Genomic DNA, 20,318 nt, shown 5'->3' on the forward strand with positions numbered 1-20,318 from the left:
CGAGGGGGGGGGGGCTTCCCTTGCAGGCCTTGTGGTAACACTAGCTTCATTCCAGCATCAAGTTAAAATGTGGGGACCTAATTAATTTCTCCCAAAATGTCCATAAGCATAGTATTAAACTAAACCGTTTTAACTTTTTCTGCTGTCTGTTCTAAACCGTTTAACTTTTTCAATTTAACATATTTTAATCTGGTTAAATTATTTTTATTATTTAAAATTTTAATATGTTTTAAAATATTTAAATTGATTTTACTTGTGCATTACCTTGATATTCCATGACAGAGCATGGATATAAATATTTTGATAAATAGATAGGATAAGCAAGTCATCCTGATTTGCTATTCTCCAAAAAGTTTGGAAAAAGTAATAATACATGGGGAGGACAGACTGGTTTATAAATCTTGTTTGAGAGGGGTAAAGCAGAATTTTGGGTTCAATAACATTTCTGGTTTGTTAGCCACCCACACTAATGGGACCTGCCAAAGAAGTGAACAGATTATGTGAACCAGCACACAGTTTATTCATCATAAAGCAGGATACGCTAGACATCTTCTTAGCATTCTGTGCCAATCTAACCATTGGCAATGAACTTCCCACACAAACAAAATTCATGAAAAGAGATTGCCTTTGTAGGCAGACGTTTTGATCAATGTTTTAGTCCTCCCACCCACCCATGAGGGAAAGTGTGGAATAAGCAAGGGAACAGTTGCAAATGAGCAAGAGACTGAAGGAAGGCATTTCCCATATTTTGAAACTTTTCACTCTAGTAGGCATTTTGAAATGCAGAATGCCAGATGACCAATACATAATATCTTGCTGTCTGAATGTAGAACTGTGATCTCTCAAATTCTTTAGAAATTTTAACAAATCTCAGAAATCTTTATAATACATAGACTGCTAGATTGTGAAATTAAGAGCAAAGGCAAATTATGGAATTCAGAATATTTTACTCATGAGATCTCTAAAAGAAAGCAAAAGCGTAGAACTATTTGACACCAAATAAAAACCTATTACAGTGTAAAAAGTACACAAGTGTGATTTTATTTATTGATTTATTTAAACACTCCTGTCCCAGCCTTTCTTACAGGATCTCAGGACATAATATAAACAAATTAAAACATCTCCAGATTAATAGCAAAAATAATTTAACAAGACAAAAATCAGAATGTTTTAATTTTTTTTAAAAAAAAACTTGAATTTATGGAGATCCAAAATTGCATGGAAGCCTGGGGGGGGATAGTGAGGGGGAGGGGGAGAAGGAGAAGACAGTGACACCATGTGACTGCCAATCGCACAAATGCCCCAGAATAGCTTTTCAAACCTGGGGCATTGTGCAAATGGCAGCTCATTCACAGGTTTCCCCCATGAATGAGAAAGAATGGCCAAGGGACAGACAGCTACAGGAGGGAAGTGGCATCAATACAATCAGTGTCACCGATGCCGCTTCCCTCCCAATGAAATCATAGTTTAAAGGCCTCCTGTGATAAAGCCCTAAGTGCCTGGCAAATTTGTCATAGCAGGCAACAAAGGGCTTCATTGCTGATTTCTCTGAGTCTGGTTCCAGCAAGCTCCTGACCCACTTAGAATGATTTTTCCAGACAGTATGGGGATGCAATAGTGGAGGCAAGGGCATGTCATGCTATATATATTGGACCAACAATGGCAACCATTAATTCCATCAGTATAACCTCAGCAATGATGTTGAGGTCCTTCAAGACTACTGTCCTAGGGTTCTCCATTATCACCTTTGAGACCAGCTCAGCCCATCTTAGGGAAGGAGACTGCTGGGCAATGGGATAGACAGCACACCAGCAACATCCCTGTTCAGTCTCTTTAGCCCAACATCATGTACAGAGCCTCAAAACTGATGCTAAAATATATGTGTTTCTTTACAAATGAAATGGAAGCCTTATGGATAATAGCAATTTCTTCCTGTGCAACCATCCAATCTGGGATGGCACTGAATGGACAAAGCTGGCACAGGTCTACTACACTCAAATCATCCACCAAGGCCTCACTAATGCATAGCAGCTTGGCCACTTCATCTACAATCATGTCATAATGCAGAATGGTTAAAAAATAATCCTAGATGACTGCAGCTTTATAATGAAATATTTTCACAACGGTTTAAACAATGCTTATCGTTTGTGTTATAACATGTCAGCATTATAGGGTAATTTAAATTTCCTAAGGCTTCAGCCATGGTAAAGGAAACAAAAAAATATTAAATATCAAAAATGTCAAAGCCAAGCCTGTTAGGGTCTAGTTTTAAAATCAGAAGAATAGCAGACTGTGCTCTTGTCTAGTTATGCTTCCCTAAGAACTGAGATTGACTCCAAAAACAACAAAACTAGCTTGAAGTTCAAACAAAAGTTTACCAATGGCTTTAATCTATATACATCCATCCCTCCACATTTGCTGGAGTTAGGGGCATAGGACCCCTGTGAATGTGGGAAAACTGTAAATAACAAAAACACTATATTTTTACCTGAGAGAACACCTCTCTAGGAATCTCTAGGTCTTCCAGTGCAATTCTGTGCTCAACATCAGCCAGACATTGACCATAGAATTGCTCTGAAGAAGCTACAAATGCCTCGTGGAGTGTTCTCTCTAGGAATCTCTAGGTCCTTCAGTGTGACTTTTGGTTAAAGTTGATAACAGAGTTGTGCTGGAGGACCTAGATATTCCTAGAGAGAACATATTAATAAAATCTGTGAAAAATCAAATCTGCAAAAGTCAATGCCACAAATGTGGAGGGACAAGTGTATACTGATGTTCCATGATATGTGTGGCCCCTCCTATATGATTAACATCTTCGAGTATATTGCTGGCTTGGTTTAATGTTGATTTTATGTATACTGTACACTGTTTTGTAAGTTTTAATTATCTATTGCAATTTTTATCTTGTATTGTATTGTTATTGCAATTGTTGTACACTGCTGTGATCTAATGGAATAGCGGTATATAAATAAATTTTATTATTATTGTTGTTGTTGTTGTTATTATTATTATTATTATTATTATTATTATTATTCATAAAAGCTATATCCTAATCTAACTAGTGAATAGTTCAGGTAAAAAGAAATATTTATCTCACCATCTTTCTAAAGAAAGTTGAGAGAGAAGGAAGATGGAAAACACCAAAAGTTCAGTTGAAAATCTTTTGGAGAGAAAATGTCTGTTAGTCCCAAAAGGGGAGTGTCCTGGTTAGTTTGAATGAGAGAGAGAGAGAGAGAGAGAGAGAGAGAGATATTGCACACAGGAAATCCCTATCTATATAGGGAGGGCGAAAGAAAATGCAAAATTCCAACAAGCATATATGCACCCCCTCTGCAATGATATCTGACAGTGTAGTACCTCATATAAGCTTCATATATGTCCGATTCTACAGTATACCTCATAATAAAGAAACTGAGATTTTTGTGCTGGACCAGAAGAACAACAGAAAGTGCAAAAACTATAGGTGGATAATATCTTTATTAGCCCAGTGGTAATTCTATAGTACTCTGCAAGCTTTCAAGTTGTCCAGAACTCTTCATCTTACTAAACACTAAAAAAAAAGAAGGAAGAATGAAAGTGCAAAAATAAAATAAAATAAAAATTGGCTAGATGTTTAACCCATGAGGATCACAGATAAACTAAGGGCCAGAACAAATGGCCCACATATGCCTGCTTCAGAGTGTCAGTGGAGCACAGCATTTAAACACAGCACATCATGACGATGCCTTAAAGCTGCCTGGAACCCAGGTGGCTTCAAGGTGATCCAGCAGCATGGCATTTATACACCACATGCTGCCGGAGCAGCTTGAAGCTGCCATGGGGCCACTGCAGCATGACAAAAGCTGCCTTTTTGCTGGCCGAAGAAAGAGTGGATCTTTTCCACTCCTTTTTTGGCCAGGTTGAAGGCAGTTTGGGGACACAGAGTGTGGTTGCTGTGGCCCCAATCCATCTTCTGAATGGCTGGCTTCAAGCTCTGGGGAAATAGCAGCAGAGCAATTCTAAGGATACCAGCAAAAGAAGAATAGCAAAAGAACAAATGTGTATACAGTACAGCACCAGCTTGAGGCCCAATTCACACATAAATACAGATACAGAACTGCATGCCACAATGGCATGATGAAAATAATTGAATGCACATAGGGAGCTACTATCATAATATACTGCCACATATGCCCTCTTCCATGTAATGACATTTTTCTAGTGGCTATCATATCATAATACAGTGGACCCTTGTTATACGCTGGGGTTTGGTTCCAAGATCCCCCGTGTATAACAAAATCCGTGTATGCTCAAGTCCCATTACATATAATGACATAGCAAAATGGTGTCCCTTATAAAAAATGGAAAATCAAGGTAAATTTATACTTTTTTGGAACATTTTCAATCCGTGTATGCTTAAATCCGTGTATAAAAAATCCGTGTATAAGAAGGGCCGACTGTAATATGTGTGAATTAAACATAGGCCTATAAAAATTCAATTCTTATCAGATGACATTTCATGACACCTGATTCTTGTTCATAAATCACAATATTATAGCTTGGGAATGGTTTCCAAAGTTTAAACATTTTTCAGATGTTATAAATGTTGAGTTGACTCTGCATTAGCCCCAGATAACAAATTCATCAGTGGAATCGTCATGAATAAGTGGCATAAGCCCACCAAACAGAAAAATCCCATAAAAAATCATGCCTCTTTTTGTGGGCAGTGCTTTCTGCACATCCAGTTTATTATTAAATCATGCAATCAGCAACTGAAAGCTACCAGAAGGAGGATGTGCCCCAAATAAAGATCACTTTGCAAGTGCATAAACCAGTCAGCATTTGTGGAGCATTTCAAGCAGGAAAGATCCAAACACAACCGCACAACAGCAGATGATTTAACATTTTGTTAATCAATGAAACCATTTAGAATCTTTCAGAAATGACATCCAGTCACCACTCTAGTTCCTGCCATTAGCTAAGAACATAAAGGTTAGAGAAGTGCACATATTTATACAGAAAATGGTACTTGTCACAGCCATGAGACTGCTGAGAGAATGAATCACAGGCCAAGCAGTATAACACAGGACAGCATTGGTGTGTGACTAACCCAACACCGTCACACATCCAGCAACTGAAATGGTGCCAAGAAGCCATCTATGGCAAATAGTTACATGAGAAGAATTTTAAGCAGCATGCAGCAAAGGCGGCTAGGGTGGGTGGGCATCTGCTTGCCAGTATTTTATAGCTAATGAGCATGTTTTTAACAAGCATTTTTACACTTGCAGCTGGTCATTGTGTAAGGTGTAGTATTACTGTATTTGGAGGGAATGGGGAAGAAGTTACAAATATACTGACATTAATAATTGAAAGAATGTTCTTATTTCAAAGGCAAATAAATCAACATATTTGTAATCCAGAGCTTTGTTTATTTGATCTTATTAAAATTGTACTCCATATTAAAATAAATCTACTAGACTAAGCACTGTATGTAATCCTTCATTATGAATAACTAATAAAGCTAAGAGATGTCTTTCTGTCCTTAATGCCAGTGTTTAGTGTTTCTTGCATTGGCCTGCTTGCCTCTCCTCCTTTAGTGTAGCCACAGAGACCGGTAACATCTGCTTTTGTAACCCTCTATGACAGGGGTAGGCAACCTACGGCCCGCGGGCCGGATGCGGCCCGGCAAGGCCTTGGGACTGACCCCAGCCCGGTCCTGTTGCCGATTGCCGCCGGAGCCTTTGGCCTCTTGCGTGAGGGCGTGGGGCCTTTGGCCTATCAGGAGGAGGCAGGCAAGGGGGGCAATTGTCTATAGAAGCCTCAGAAACATGCATTTATATTAACATTTTTAAAAAAACAGCAATTTTTTTTCGCGTGTCCTCCATTTTTTAAAAAAAGTGTCCTCCATTTGAAAATTTTGTCCTGGTTTATTTATTTATTTATTTATTTATTTTTAAAAAAATTTAATTATTTATTTTTGGCTCCCCCCCCCCCACTTGTCTTAGGGGTAGCAACCCAGCCCCCAGCTCAAAAAGTTTGCCTACCCCTGCTCTATGAATTATAATTTTCAACTAATCACAGTTTGAAATGGCATCCAATTGGATGCTGCAGTTAGTTTTTACTATGGTTTCTCCAAAGATGCCAGCATCATAACATAAGCCACAGTATAAAATTGGTTTTCTGGGATACAACATAATGGAAACTGTCATGCATCCTGGTGTGGACGATGTGATAAACAGTGATTAACTGAAAAGAAAAACAAATTAATCTACGTATTCTCATTTTTCATGGTTTTGCTAGAGAATAGACAGGGAAGAGTGTATGAGCAGAAGATTTGTTCACATATCTGCCAAATTTATTTGTTGTTGAGTGCCTTCAAGTTGTTTCCGACTTATGGAGACCCTAAGGTGAACCTATCATGGGGTTTTCTTGGCAAATTTCTTCAGAGTTGGTTTGCTATTCCCAACCTCTGAAGCTGAGAGTCTCTGACTTGCTCAAGATCACAGAGTGGGTTTACATGGCTGAGTGAGGATTAAAACTGGTCTCCAAAGTTGTAGACCAATGCTCAAACCACTATGCCATGCTGACTCTCTGATATGCAATATCCTATAACTAGGTGCCTCCCAGATTACTGTATTGGCTTTTCTGATCTGATCAACTCCACCCAGCATGGCCTATAGTAAGAAAATATAGAAGCTGTAGTCCAAAACATGTAGAGGGTACCAGCTTGGGAAGGCTGTGCTAAACAATGATGTATTGTTACTTCAAACTTGAACACAAATTTACCCATAGGACAAGCATGCTACCAAATAAAATTAAAACTGCAAACAGTTTGGCTATATTGTCTTATTTGATTATGGGCCAGAATAGACCAACCTGAAAAGCCGGTTTCTGGACAGCTTGGGGGCATGGTATTTAGACACCACATGCCCCCAAGATGGCTGGAATCTGCTCTGGCCTACCAGACATTTACACGCCACATGTCCCTGGAGCAGCTTGAAGCCACCCCAGTGTTACAGCAGAGCCGCATAATAGGAGAGTCTCTTTTCCATTCTATTTGGGCTGGTGTATGAGTAAATACAGCAGGTGCACCAGCATTTTACATTGAAAAATGACTTCTGAATTCCTCCAGATAACCTGCCAAATATTCCTAGTAATCACAGTTTACAGTTCAAGTGGGAAGTGATCTTATTTCAAAATAGCAGGGTGAAGCTCCCAGTTGGATTAGCCACTTAGCCACTGGTGTCATTAACTCATGAGAATATATCTAAGATTAAAATCTAAGATAATACTGTAGTAGTAATGCATAGCAAGTACAGTTTTGTAACGATTTCATATTTATGAATCAGGTTTTTCACAGTTAACCTTAGAGAAAAGCTGATTATACCAAACAGTGATTAACATAATCATGTATTTGAAGAAAAAGGGAATTGGATTTTATAGTCTTTGTCCTCTTCTAGTTTTAAGGTTAAAATATATGTATGGAAGGGAGGAAAATCCAAATACAGTAGGACTTACATCTGGCCCATCAATGGCCCATCAATGGCATTAGAAGTTTTGGGTTTACCAGAGGGCATTAGAAGTTTGAAACTGGAAGAAACTGCTCTGAAGAAGTGTATAAATAATTGAAAACAAAATGAATTAAGGCTGTATGGAAGATCCTGCTTTTGCTGCTGCCTGCTCAAGCAGTTTTTAGTTGGCTTCTCAATTATCCTATTAAGAGTATGTAACGCATGGCACACTCAGTACTAAGTACAACTTCTTATTCGCTCTAAGGATGCTATAAATGCTGTGTGAATGACAGCTCTGAGGATGCTGTGTTGTCTTTTGGGACAGCATCTTTAATAGTTTGCATCCACTATAGTCATGTTACTGGAATGCCTTTATTAGGCCAATACAATATCCAAAGTCATTGGCTGTGCTAGCTATGGGATTGAAGAGTTGTAGTCCACTCCCTCAAAAGCAACATTTTCAAGCTCTGGTTCCTAAGTTGGGAAGACCAAATCCATTAATTTTTAGTCTATTTCAGTTTTTCTGTGGACATTCAAAATCCATTCTGTACAGTTTTCCCATTACACTGCCCTTTTTTCAACCTATATAGAAACTTTAGTTAAACAGCTTTTAAAAATGTGTTCTGAATGTACTGTCATTAAAAATACAAATTTCACATCATCACAGAATTAAATGTGTAAAATTTGAAGGGTAACTGCATTCTGATTTGTGGATTAGTTTAGAAACTCCAGATCAGCCCAGTCAATTTCAAAGTGCAGACTGAATGAAAATGTGATTATCCCAAATCTTAAGTACATAAAACTCATGTTAACTCAAAACCTCATGCACTGAATTATAAAACCATTATTATTTCTGTGACTTTGGCCATTGTTACAACACAACTACCTGATTTCAATCAGAAAGTCAGACAATGGCTGTGTTTGCATGTCATACAAACCATAATTTAGTGTGACGTGAATGTGCAAGAACAAGTTGTATTATCTTTTGTTCACATGGAAAAGAGCATGCAAACAACAGGAGCAAAACACCATATTCCACCACTTTTATTTATTTATGGAAGTGTTTTTAGCCCACTTTTCTGATCAACAAGCTGAAGCACTGATAGTGGTCAACAACAAAACCATTCACAATTTGACCAGTTTTGCCCAAGCCAGGCTTGGTTTCACTACTAATCTGTTTAAGGCAAAAGAATAGAACAAGGTCAGGTAGAGAAGGAAGGAGAGGTTGTCTTCTTCCTTATTCTGCTTTATGTAGGAGAAGCGCTTTATTTGCATGGGGTGGGGTGGGGTCCATGGCTCTATAAGCAGAGCATTACATACAGAATATTCCAGGTTCCTGAAGGGATGAATATGGATTCCGTTTTAGTTTGATTTTATTCATAATTTATCACAATTCAAAACATTTTAATGTTGAAGAATACCAAATTGTATATTTACTTAGGACAGATGATAATTTTTCCCCCAATGGTCATTGATCAGAATTTACCAACACTGGATAACCAAATGTGGGAGAAAGTGAAATGAGCAGACTTGATGTTTCCTTTCAAGATCTGGTATCTTCAGTTAATAGCACCAGACCGCATCTCTGCTCAGTACTTTGGAGAATCCACTGTCAGACTGAGTAGATAGCACTGGGAGCAAACTGAGTAGAAAATACAAGAGAAATAGCGGTATAGCCATTCAGTACTTTTTAAAGAACTATTTTCATTCTTACTGAATGAATGAATGAAATATTTATTTATATCCCGCCTTTTCCGTTTTGAGGATCGAGGCGGGTAACAACATTATATAGTACATAAAAATCAAACATTAAAACCCACAAAAACCCTGCCTAACCCTCCCACCCAAATTTAAAATTACATAGTAGGACATAGTTAAAATATATAACAGCACATCACAATTATTACACAATCCGCGATGAAAGAGGTGTGGAAAAGGTTCAATTGGTTCTGCATTTCCTAAACTTTATACAGGCGGGGTAAAGACTGCCAAAAAAGTTTTGGTCTGCGGGAAGGCCACAGCCTCCAGACCGCGGGACTTCCCTATGGACCAAAAAGAACCCACGAAAAGCAGGTTCTTTTTGCGACATCATTACATCGCAGTGTGCCAATGGCGCATTCGCGGTGTCATAATTGCATCATGACATGTGGGTGCTATGCGTCTGACACGTCATAATGGCAGCAGTGCCTGTCTGTACAGGGCACCGCCATTTTGACGCCCTCGTCATGTGCAAGGGGCGCCTCCATTCCATCCAATGCATCTGAAGAAGTAGATGAAGTCTACAAAAAGTCATGCTACCACCTTCTTTCTTTCAGTTAGTATCAAAAGTGCTATAAGATCCCTTTGCACTCTGATTCTCCAGACTAAACACAGCTATGTCTTTGAAGTCATCCAAGTTCATGTTAGAGTGTTGGGCTAGGGCTGCAGAGATCCAGGTTCAAATACCAATTCAGCCATGAACTTAGCCGGGTTCAGACTAAGCTACTTTACAGTGCTGTTGTGAGATTACAACAGGAGCATGGACAATCAGGCACAAGATTTTGAGCTTCTTGGAGGAAGGCTTACTAATAAATATAAGGAACATAAGTAGGGTCATACTATTCAATTAACTGGACAAATACTATTGACCTCCTATTACTTGACTGCACTCAAACATTCCAAGGATTCTGGTATGTAAGTAGTGTCAAGGTGGCACACAAGCATGCTGATATGTCAGTGATGTCAAAGTGGTATGACAAGGTGGATAACAAAAGAAAAAACACCATAAACAAATAAAAAAATAAAAGCATAAAAATAGCACCACCAGATTTTTCTACTGACTGCAAGCTGACTACCCCCCCCCCCAAAGAACAACTCTTTATTCATCTGAACTTCTTTCTCCTTGCATTCCCACTCATACTCTGCAATCTAGTAGTCAAGATCTGCTGTCCCAACCTAGGATCTCCACTGCCCTGCCCTGGATTCATCCCTTTTCACTTGCTGCCCCTCACTCCTGGAACCTTCATCCCCCATGAACACGGGTCATCACTTCTTTGACCACTTTTAAATCTGAGTTGAAGACCACCCTGTTCAGGGAAGCGTTCCCAGGCACTGTGTGAATATTTATCTGATATTTGATTAGATAGTGGATGTTGATGTTTTTAATTGTTGCCTGTTTTTCAAATAATTTTATTTTATATTACTACCTACTATTTATATATATTTTGTAGATTGTACGCCATTGGCAGGTTTTATATTTTTATTGATTGGTTATCTCTATGTACAGCGCTGTGTAAATTTACAGAGCTATAGAAATAAACTATAATAATAATAATAATAATAATAATAACAATAACAATAACAATAATCAAATAGTCATAACGGGCAATGGCCTCTACCTAGTGACAAACTAGGAACTAAATTCTCTTTTAGAAAAACAAAGAGTATGTGTTTTAAAATTAGTGTTCTTAAAATACTTGACCAAATCTTTTTATGATGAGACAAATGGCCAACCCTAATCAAAATTCCATGAAGCAAAGAGAAAATGATATTTTTAAAAAGCCATCCTGTAAAAATAGGTGAGCTACATTTGACTTTGCTCATTCATTCTATATTATCCAGGTTTGAAAGCTATGCAGATCTATGACCACCTCCATGGGGTCCCCCATAATTAAGAGGCATAAATATATACAGTTGTTTTATTAACTCCTCATGCATCTCCAAATTCAACAAAAATTTATACAATTTTGAGATCCTTCCCATATTTTTTTCCAAAGATAATCTTATCAAAATCTGACTGGTCTAAGCAGATGCCTGTATTTTTAATATCCATAGCATATCGTTCCTTTAGTTGTTGAAACAAAAATCAATTCATACAGAAGCCATCTTTTATTAGTTGATCCATGGGTTTCATAGTTATTAGATTTGTTATTTGATCTTTAATTAGAATATCCTTATATGTAACCCAGCGGTTACACGCTATTTTGTCATTCCTATGAAATGCTTCGTTTATAGAGGTCCATGACGGGATCTTTGGATAAATCAAATGTTTAAATTTCATCCATTTAATGTAGATGTTTTTAATGTATTAGCTGTTTTTATTGGATGTATTGTATATGATTTTATGTTGTACACTGCTCTGGTTCATAGAAGGGCGGTATATAAATAAAATTATTATTATTATTATTATTATTATTATCCATGTTCTCAAAAGTACCTTTCTAACAAGGTGTAACGAAAAAGCTTGGTTAATTTTTAACTTCTCATAAAATAGGTAGGCATGGATACCAAAGATATTCCCTATCATTTCCAAGTTTAACAAATGTCTATCATTTAATGTAAACCATGGAATTAACCAATCAAAACAACATGCGTAAAAATAAAGTTTTAAATTGGGGAGACCCAAACCGCCGTGCCTGGTTTCATCATACATGCACCGGAAACGAACACGCGGTTTTTTTCCCACCCCATAAGAACTTACTTATATCCTTATTCCATAAATTGAGAGGAGTTTCATTAGTCAAAATTGGTATGGTTTGGAATAAGAAAATCAATTTTGGGAGGGCCATCATCTTTACTGCGGCAACTTTCCCCATCCAAGACAATCCTGCTTTCTCCCAGCGTTATAAGTCCTCTTTGATCTTTTGCTATGTCTTGCTATAATTATTTTTGAACAAGTCAGTATTTTTTGTAGATAACCATATCCCCAAATATTTTACTTTATGCACAATCTTAAACTTAGACATATCTTGGAGGTTTTTTTCTCAGTAGGATTAATATTCATTGTCATAATAGCGGTTTTGTCTTTATTAGTCACTAAGCCTGACACATTACCAAACTGGATAAGACATGTGTTCACCTCATTAATTTCCTCAACAGGCTTAGCTAAAGATAAAACTAAATCGTCCGCATATGCTCGTAGTTTCATTTCAATGCCCTTTATTCTAATACCACTAATTTTTTTATTAATCCTAATATCATCATTCAGGATCTCTAGAATCAAAATAAACAAGAGTGGAGAGAGGGGACACCCCTGTCTGGTCCCTCTCTCTATATATTAATATGTCTAGTTCTCTGGCCATTAATGATCAGGGATGCAGTTGCTTTTTATATATATGATCAATCCATGAAATAAACCTACTTCCTAAGCCTACTTTCTGGCAAACAGCATTCAAAAATTTCCAATTAACCCGATCGAAGGCTTTTTCAAAGTCAGTAAACAATAACGCCAAAGGTTTATCATACCTTTTCTCACAGTATTCAATCAGGTTTAACATATGACGTACATTATTTTTCAAATGACGGCCAGGTAGGAAACCTGCTTGATCAGGATTAATATACAAGTTTAGAATCGGTTTAAGTCTATTGGCAAGGGTCGCAGCAAAGATCTTATAATCAACGTTAAGCAATGCTATGGTACGAAAGTTTTTGGGTTCTTTTAACTCTTCATCAGATTTAGGTATTAAGGTGGTATTTGATTCTTGCCAGGAGTCTGGTATGCTTCCTGCTGTCACTTGGTTCATAACCCTAACTAACGGCTCAATCAACATTTCTGAGAAAGCTTTGTAATATTCCGCAGGGAAGCCGTCGGGACCCGCGGCTTCCCTGGATTTCAACCCCCGTACCACATTCAAGACTTCATGAGTTGTGAAGTTCTGATTAATTAATTCCATTTGTTGTTGAGTAATAATCCGGATATGCTTTTTCTCTAAATAATTATTAATTTCCTCCATCGATATAGAATCAGCCTTAAACAGATTAATATAAAACTTAATGAAAGCATTCTCAATATCTTTTTGTCCAAAACAAATCTTGCCATTATATTTAACTTTCGTAATGGCTCTTTTCTTTTGTTCAAGTTTTAACTTATGGGCCAAAAATCGTCCAGGTTTGTTTGCTTCATAGAAAAATTTTTGTTTTACAAATTTAAGTTTACGATTTACTTGATCAGTTAAGATTAAAGAGATCTGTTTCTGTATAATTTGCAATTCTTTTAAAATCCTTACATTGCCACAGTCTCCTAGCAGTTCTCTATCTTTTTCCTTTAATTGTTTTTGAAGATCTACTAAGCTTTTATTTCTTTGCCTTTTTAATTCTGCACCTTTTTAAATAAAAAAACCACGCATAACAGCTTTTGAACCTTCCCAAACCGAGTTTATAGCCACCTCATCATTCATATTATCTTCAAAGTAGTTTTTAAAAACCTCTTTTGCTTCAGATCTTATAGTTTCATTATTCAAAAGGAGGTCATTAAGTTTCCAATTAAAACTACAATGCCCGGTTTTCAAGGTCATGCTTATAGGTTTATGGTCTGAGGTAAAGTTCGGTAGCATTTCTATATCAGTAACATTAGTACACAGATTGGATGACGTGAAGAACATGTCCAGTCTAGCCCAAGATTTTTTGGGCAGGGGAATAAAACGAAAAATCTTTAGTGTTGGGGTTTCTCAATCTCCAGATATCATTTAATGAATATATATCTATTAACTCAAAGAAACTTTTAGGTAGTCTGCCCTGCTTGGGTTTAATTTTCTGTGTAGATGCTCTATCAATCAGGGGTGTCCATACCCTGTTCCAATCCCCCATAAACACTGTCACATCAAAAGAAATATCTCTAAATGACCGAAATAGTTTTCTAAAAAAATTGTCCTTATTATCAGTTGGAGTATAAACTCCCAATAACAATATCTTTTGATTCATTAAATTAATAATAACCCCAACATAATGTCCATTTACATCATTAATCACCTCATAAGCTTCATATTTGTTATTGACATATAAAACCACGCCTTTTTTTTCGTTTTGCATTTGCAGAGACATATTGTTGGCCAAATTTGGGGTTTTTAAGATAGCCTATATCCTGTTTTCAGACATGCGTCTCCTGCAAACAAACAATATCACAATTCAAACCAGATAAGTAATGAAAAATTCTATTTCGTTTCAAATTTCTATTTATACCTTTCACATTCCAGGATATAAATTTAACATTTATATGTGAAGAAAAGACCTGGGAAAGTTCCAAAGGTTGAGGGTCTACAGCAGGGTTGCTTAATATAGGATCCACCGTATAAGAGCTATATTTGCCCTCCACGGTCGCATCTATTTCCTCCGCTTGAGGGTCTGATACATCCATTTCTTCAAGGACTTTATCCGAGCTCGAAATCTCCTGGTGATCCGTCTGTTCCTTGCTATATATCAAGCCCTTGGGTTTGCCTTGCAGAATGTCTTTCAGAGCGGCTTCAGTCCTATATTTTCACCGGGGGAATCTAAGATTATATTCCCCAACTATCCTGTTTTCTTTAGTGACAGGGATGGTCTCTGATATATCCTCATTATCATCTTTTTTTGCACTCCTGAAAATTGCTTGCATAATAACTTTTGCGTCAGCAGTCGATCTTATTTCGTATCTTTTTTTTCTGAACCAAAATGATAAACTCTCAGGCAACAACCAACGATATGGTACATTGATTCTTCTAAGATGTGATGTCATAAAAAATAATCCTTACGCCTTCTCAAAATGTTTGAAGGGACATCTTTATATACCTGCAAAGTTTGATCCTCAATGGTCAAAGATTCTTCATTGCATTTTTTTAACAAGAGATCCCTCGAAACGTTTCTTAGAAAAACAATCACCTCGTCCCTGGGCAGTTTTCTCTGTTTAGCTATGATGGAATTTAATCTAAAAATGTGATCAATCCCAAGAGAAAAAAGCTGTACATCACATTGTAGGAAATCAGCAATTTTTGGTACCAAAGAATCCATCAGGTTTTCATCCTCCCTTTCCTTTAACCCTCTGATTTTAATTGATTTCTCCCTGGCTTTACATTCCTATCTCAGATTGTCTTCAATTTGGGACTTTTGAATTGCACCAATTTCATTAATTCTTTCCTCACGTATATTATAGTTCTGTTCTACAGAATCCAATTTGGCTTGAATTTTAGTCAGTTCTGCTGTGGTTTTGTCCATGGATTTCTGCATTTAATAAAACCGACCATAGTAAAGTGGGCACAGGATTTAGGGGAAAGCCTATCGCTAGATCAATGGGAAAAAAAATTGGTCCATTAGAATGAAATATACGGCTTGTGTCACAATCAGAGAAAACTACCTGAAAATGCAGTATAGATGGCATTTGACCCCTCTGAAATTGTCTAAGTCATAAAAGTCATAATCCGACATGTTGGAAATGTAATAAAGCCATTGGTTCCTATGTACATATGTGGTGGTCCTGTGACCTAGCAAAAGCATATTGGAAAATGATCCATCAAAAGGTTCAAACTATTTTGCAATGGACATTTTCCCTAGATCCTAAAATGTACTTGTTAAACATGATTATGGATGATAAATTAGAAAGATCGCATGGTAAATTATTGTTTTATATAATTTCAGCAGCCAGAATTGTGTTTGCCTCTCATTGGAAAGCGACCCAACTCCCTTCGTGGAACGATTGGGCCATGAAGTTGTTGGATTTTATGCAAATGGATAAATTAACGTGTTATGTAAGAAACCTGGACTGGAAAAAAGAAAAAAAAAGTTTGGGAACCTTTTGTAAGTTTTTTGGGAAAAGAAGAGCTGCCCTCAAAATTTATTTGGTAAATAGCAATGTATAAGCTTATCTTTACCGCTCTATGGATTGGCAAGATTGTGAAGCTCAGAGGCAAATACCTAACAAAATAGCTTGACGTTTTGGTGGAATACTAAACTTATGAGAAATGAGTTATGTAATGATGTCAGAAATGTAATAGGTTTTTAGTTTCACATTTGCTTGTCTCGCCTCCTCAGAGGAAGTTATGTTCTTTAGCTTGGTATGGGAAAAAACATGTGTGATTGCTATATTTATTCAGTATGCTAATTATCATGATATGTGAAAATCTTCATGTGTATAATAGTGATTGTGTGTGGTTTTTGTCTTGTTCTTTTTTACTGTTTAAAACCTTTAATAAAGATAAATAAAAATAAAAAAAATAAATATATACAGTTGTTCCTCCACATTAACGGGTGTTAGGGGATCAAGACCTCCATGAATGTAAAAAAGCCATTAATAACCCCCCCCCCCATGACAGCCATTTCCAGGATGGAAGGGGCGGGGGAACATGAATGTTCCTTTCCTCTTCACCTCCCACCTTGGAATGGCTTTCTGGGGGGGAGGGGCAAAGGAACAGGAGATCTCCGTTCCTCCACCCCTATCACCTTGGAAAGCATCTTTCCAGGGCAGCAGGGACTCAGGGGGGAAAATGCTCCCTTTCTCCAGTCCCCACCACCCTGGAAAGCCTTGGGAGAAGCATTTCTCAAGCCCTTCCAGGGCGGCAGAGGTTCAGGGGAAGAACGCATGTGAGTCCGCAGGCTTCCTTCTGATGCCTCAGAGAGCTTGCCTGAGGAGGGGCAAGAGCAGCGGGACTTGTGCATGCGCTGCTCTTGCCCCTTCTCTGATGCCTCAGACAGCTCAGGCAAAGTCTCTGAGGCATCGGAGGAAGGGGGGGAGAAGCATGTGCATGATTTCCCTGTCTCCCTTCCAATGCCTCAGACAGCATCTGAGTATCTGAAGCATCAGAAAGAAGGTGGGGGACTCATGCACGCTACTCTTGCCCCTCCTCTAATGCCTCAGAGAGCTTCCCTGAGGTCTCTGAGGCATGGAGGAGGGGAGAGCAGCATGCACACACCCTTCCCAGCTGCTCTCTTCCTCTGCCCTAAGGGGAAAAGCCTGGGAGGGAGGAGGAGCAGAAGTGCATGTACACGTGGCATGACACTCGTGAATAATCAAATTTGCTAGTGTCAAAGCCACGAATGTGGAACGACGACTGTAATTCCACTCACACTATTTGCCAAAAACAAAATACTTTTTAAAAAGCACATAAAAATGAAGAAAATCAACAAAGAGAAAACAAAGCACAACTTATATTTAGCTGCAGAAAAACACAATGACATTAGAAGAACATCATAACAATCCTTTTAAAATATACTTTAACAAAAAGTCTGAGGAAGAATAGTGACTTAGGAGCATATCTTGGAAAAGCTGCTTTTTCAGATTATGATTGCTAGTCTCCTCCAACCAACAGGATTTTAGAAGTTTTTTCCAGCTCTGTGCAAAATGTATAACATAATGAATATAAGTTGATTCAAATAAGAATACAGTATTCTTTTAATTCCCAAATAATGAGAAGCAACAGCAGTGAGATGCAACTGAGTGCATTGCATATACCTACATTTACCTCTATACCTATTTTATATACTTTTGGAGTTATTTAAACTGAAAAGAGTCATGCAAATAATAAATACATTTTTCCCTTTCCAACTGAGCTCGAAGAATCAGTGTATACAGACGGTATATATGAAGCATTTTCCTCAAAGAATCATCAGGCCTGGTTAATGAGTAATGAGATTAAGGGAGAGGTGGCACTCATGTCTGTTCCAGGACATTTCCTGTTTATATATTACTCAAAGAGTCTTTGGAGTTCCACGCCCCCTTTTCGCCTCCTCGCCGGACCACCGTCGCCACCAGAGCTGCGCCTTCTGCCGGGCGGCCTCCTCCCGGGGTGTCGGAGGTGCGCATCTGCGCACCGCCCCGGGAGTGCCGCCCACGGACTGGGGAGCACCGCAGCGGGACTCTTGTGGGACTCTGGGCTTGGCTTCTGGCTTTGGCGTTTGGCGGCCAGAAAGCGAGTGGGCCTTTAAGAGACATCTGGGGGGAAGCAGGGAGGAGCCCGCCAGGTGAGAGCGGCGGGTATAAAGCCGGGCAACCGGTCCCTCCCTGACACGCCCCCTGTTCGCCTCCTCGCCGGACTACCGTCGCCACCAGAGCTGCGCCTTCTGCCGGGCGGCCTCCTCTCGGGGCAGTGCGCAGATGCGCACCTCCGACACCCCGGGAGTGCCGCCCACGGACTGGGGAGTACCGCTGCTGCGCAACTGCGCAGCAACGCAGCTTTTATTGGGTTAGAGAGGCTTTGGACTAGCCCGGGAGCAGAGGATGCCTGTGGTGGCTTGGTATCTCTTTCCAAAAACCCCCCTCACAATGGGATGCTTGCACCTTTGTGGGTTGAGAGTGTGTGCATGTATTTCCTCATTCTTTTGTGGCTTGCTGGTAGCTTCCCTGATGCAAAAACTGTTCTTATTATGCATGTGCCTTGGTATCTCTTTCCAAACCCCCCCCCTCACAATGGGATGCTTGCACCTTTGTGGGTTGAGAGTGTGTGCATGTATTTCCTCATTCTTTAATTTATTTTTAGGCTTCGGCTGAAGGAAGGGAATGAGGAGGAGAGGCCAGGCACATGCCTCCTTCTCCTTACGGGGCTTTGGTGGAAGCTCTGCCCCCAGCATGTGGCTCTGCCCCTGGAGGGAGGAAGCTCCACCCAGCATGTCGCCCCGCCCCAGAGGCTAGAAGCTCCACCCTGGTGTGTGGCTCCACCCCCAGAGGGTGGAAGCTCCGCCCCAGAGGGTGGAAGCTCCGCCCCAGCATGCAGCTCCGCCCCCGGAGGGTGGAAGCTCCGCCCCCGGAGGGTGGAAGCCCCACCCCTGACTTCGGCCCCCCAGTTGTCTGAGGGACAGCAACCCGGCCCCCGACTCAAAAAGGTTGCCTACCCCTGCCATAGACCATGGTATCCTTCTGGGACGCCTGGCAGAAGTGGGGATTGGGGGCACTGCGCTCCAGTGGTTCCGCTCCTACCTCTCCGGGAGGTCCCAGATGGTGCAGCTGGGAGACGTGTGCTCTGACGAGAGGCCCCTTAAAACCGGGGTCCCTCAAGGAGCCATTCTGTCTCCCATGCTATTTAACATTTACATGAAACCGCTGGGAGAGATCATCCGGAAACATGGGGCGCGGGGTTATAAGTACGCTGATGACACCCAAATTATTTTCTCTATGTCTCCGACTGATGCAGTGACTGGGGATGGCGTCTCTCCTCTCGTGGCCTGTCTAGAGTCAGTAATGGGCTGGATGAGGGAAAACCGACTCAAGTTGAATCCAGAGAAAACGGAGGTACTAGTGATAGGTTCTCCTGGTCCAGGAATGGCGGTGGTTCCACCTGTCCTGAACGGGGTCACGCTCCCTGTGAAGGACTCCGTGCGCAGTCTGGGGATGCTTCTTGACTCGTCGCTTCACCTGACAGCTCAGGTGAATGCGACGGTCAAGAGCACCTGTTATCAGCTTCGGCTTATTCGCCAGCTGCGCCCATACCTGGCCCAGAGGGACCTAGAAACTGTTGTACATGCTCTGGTAACTTCGAGACTGGATTTCTGCAACGTACTCTACATGGGGCAACCCTTATACCAAACTCGGAAGCTGCAAATGGTGCAGAATATGGCAGCCCGGCTGGTCACTGGTGCTCCCAGGACCAGCCATATAACACCGGTGCTGAAAGACCTCCATTGGCTGCCCATCCGCTTCTGAGCTCAATATAAGGTGTTGGTGATCACCTATAAAGCCCTAAATGGCTTGGGCCCAGGATACCTAAAGGACCGCCTCTCCCCGTACATTCCGCCTCGCACCCTCAGAACGTCTGGGCAGCAGCTACTGAAGGTGCCTGGGGCTAGGTTAGCCTCCACCACACGGAGGACATTCTCCACGGCTGCCCCAGCCCTTTGGAATACGCTGCCCACTGAGCTCCGCTCATCCACCACCCTGGCCCAATTCAGGAAGGATCTGAAAACCTTCCTGTTTCAACAGGCATTCCCCGAATAAAATCCTGTGGGCCTCCCTCCTCTTCCGTGGCCAAGAGGTTGGGCTATGGGGCTTTTTGTTTGTTATTTCTATTGAATGGTCTGTTGTATTTGTATTTTAATCTTCTTGTTTTATATGGATTGTCATTTTAACCTTGTTGTAAGCCGCCCTGATCACAGGAAGGGCGGGATATAAATAAA

The 20,318-nt window shown here is 40.0% G+C and overlaps 1 protein-coding gene across 14 annotated transcripts in view; it reads right to left on the reverse strand.

The window, feature by feature from the left end:
• PIK3CB (phosphatidylinositol-4,5-bisphosphate 3-kinase catalytic subunit beta) overlaps positions 1-20,318 on the reverse strand; it is a 131,804-nt gene that overhangs the window by 77,351 nt on the left and 34,135 nt on the right. The gene's annotated exons all lie outside the window — the stretch shown is intronic.

This window comes from Sceloporus undulatus, chromosome 3 (genome assembly GCF_019175285.1).
Source record: "Sceloporus undulatus isolate JIND9_A2432 ecotype Alabama chromosome 3, SceUnd_v1.1, whole genome shotgun sequence".
In the NCBI taxonomy this organism is placed as follows: Eukaryota; Metazoa; Chordata; class Lepidosauria; order Squamata; family Phrynosomatidae; genus Sceloporus; species Sceloporus undulatus.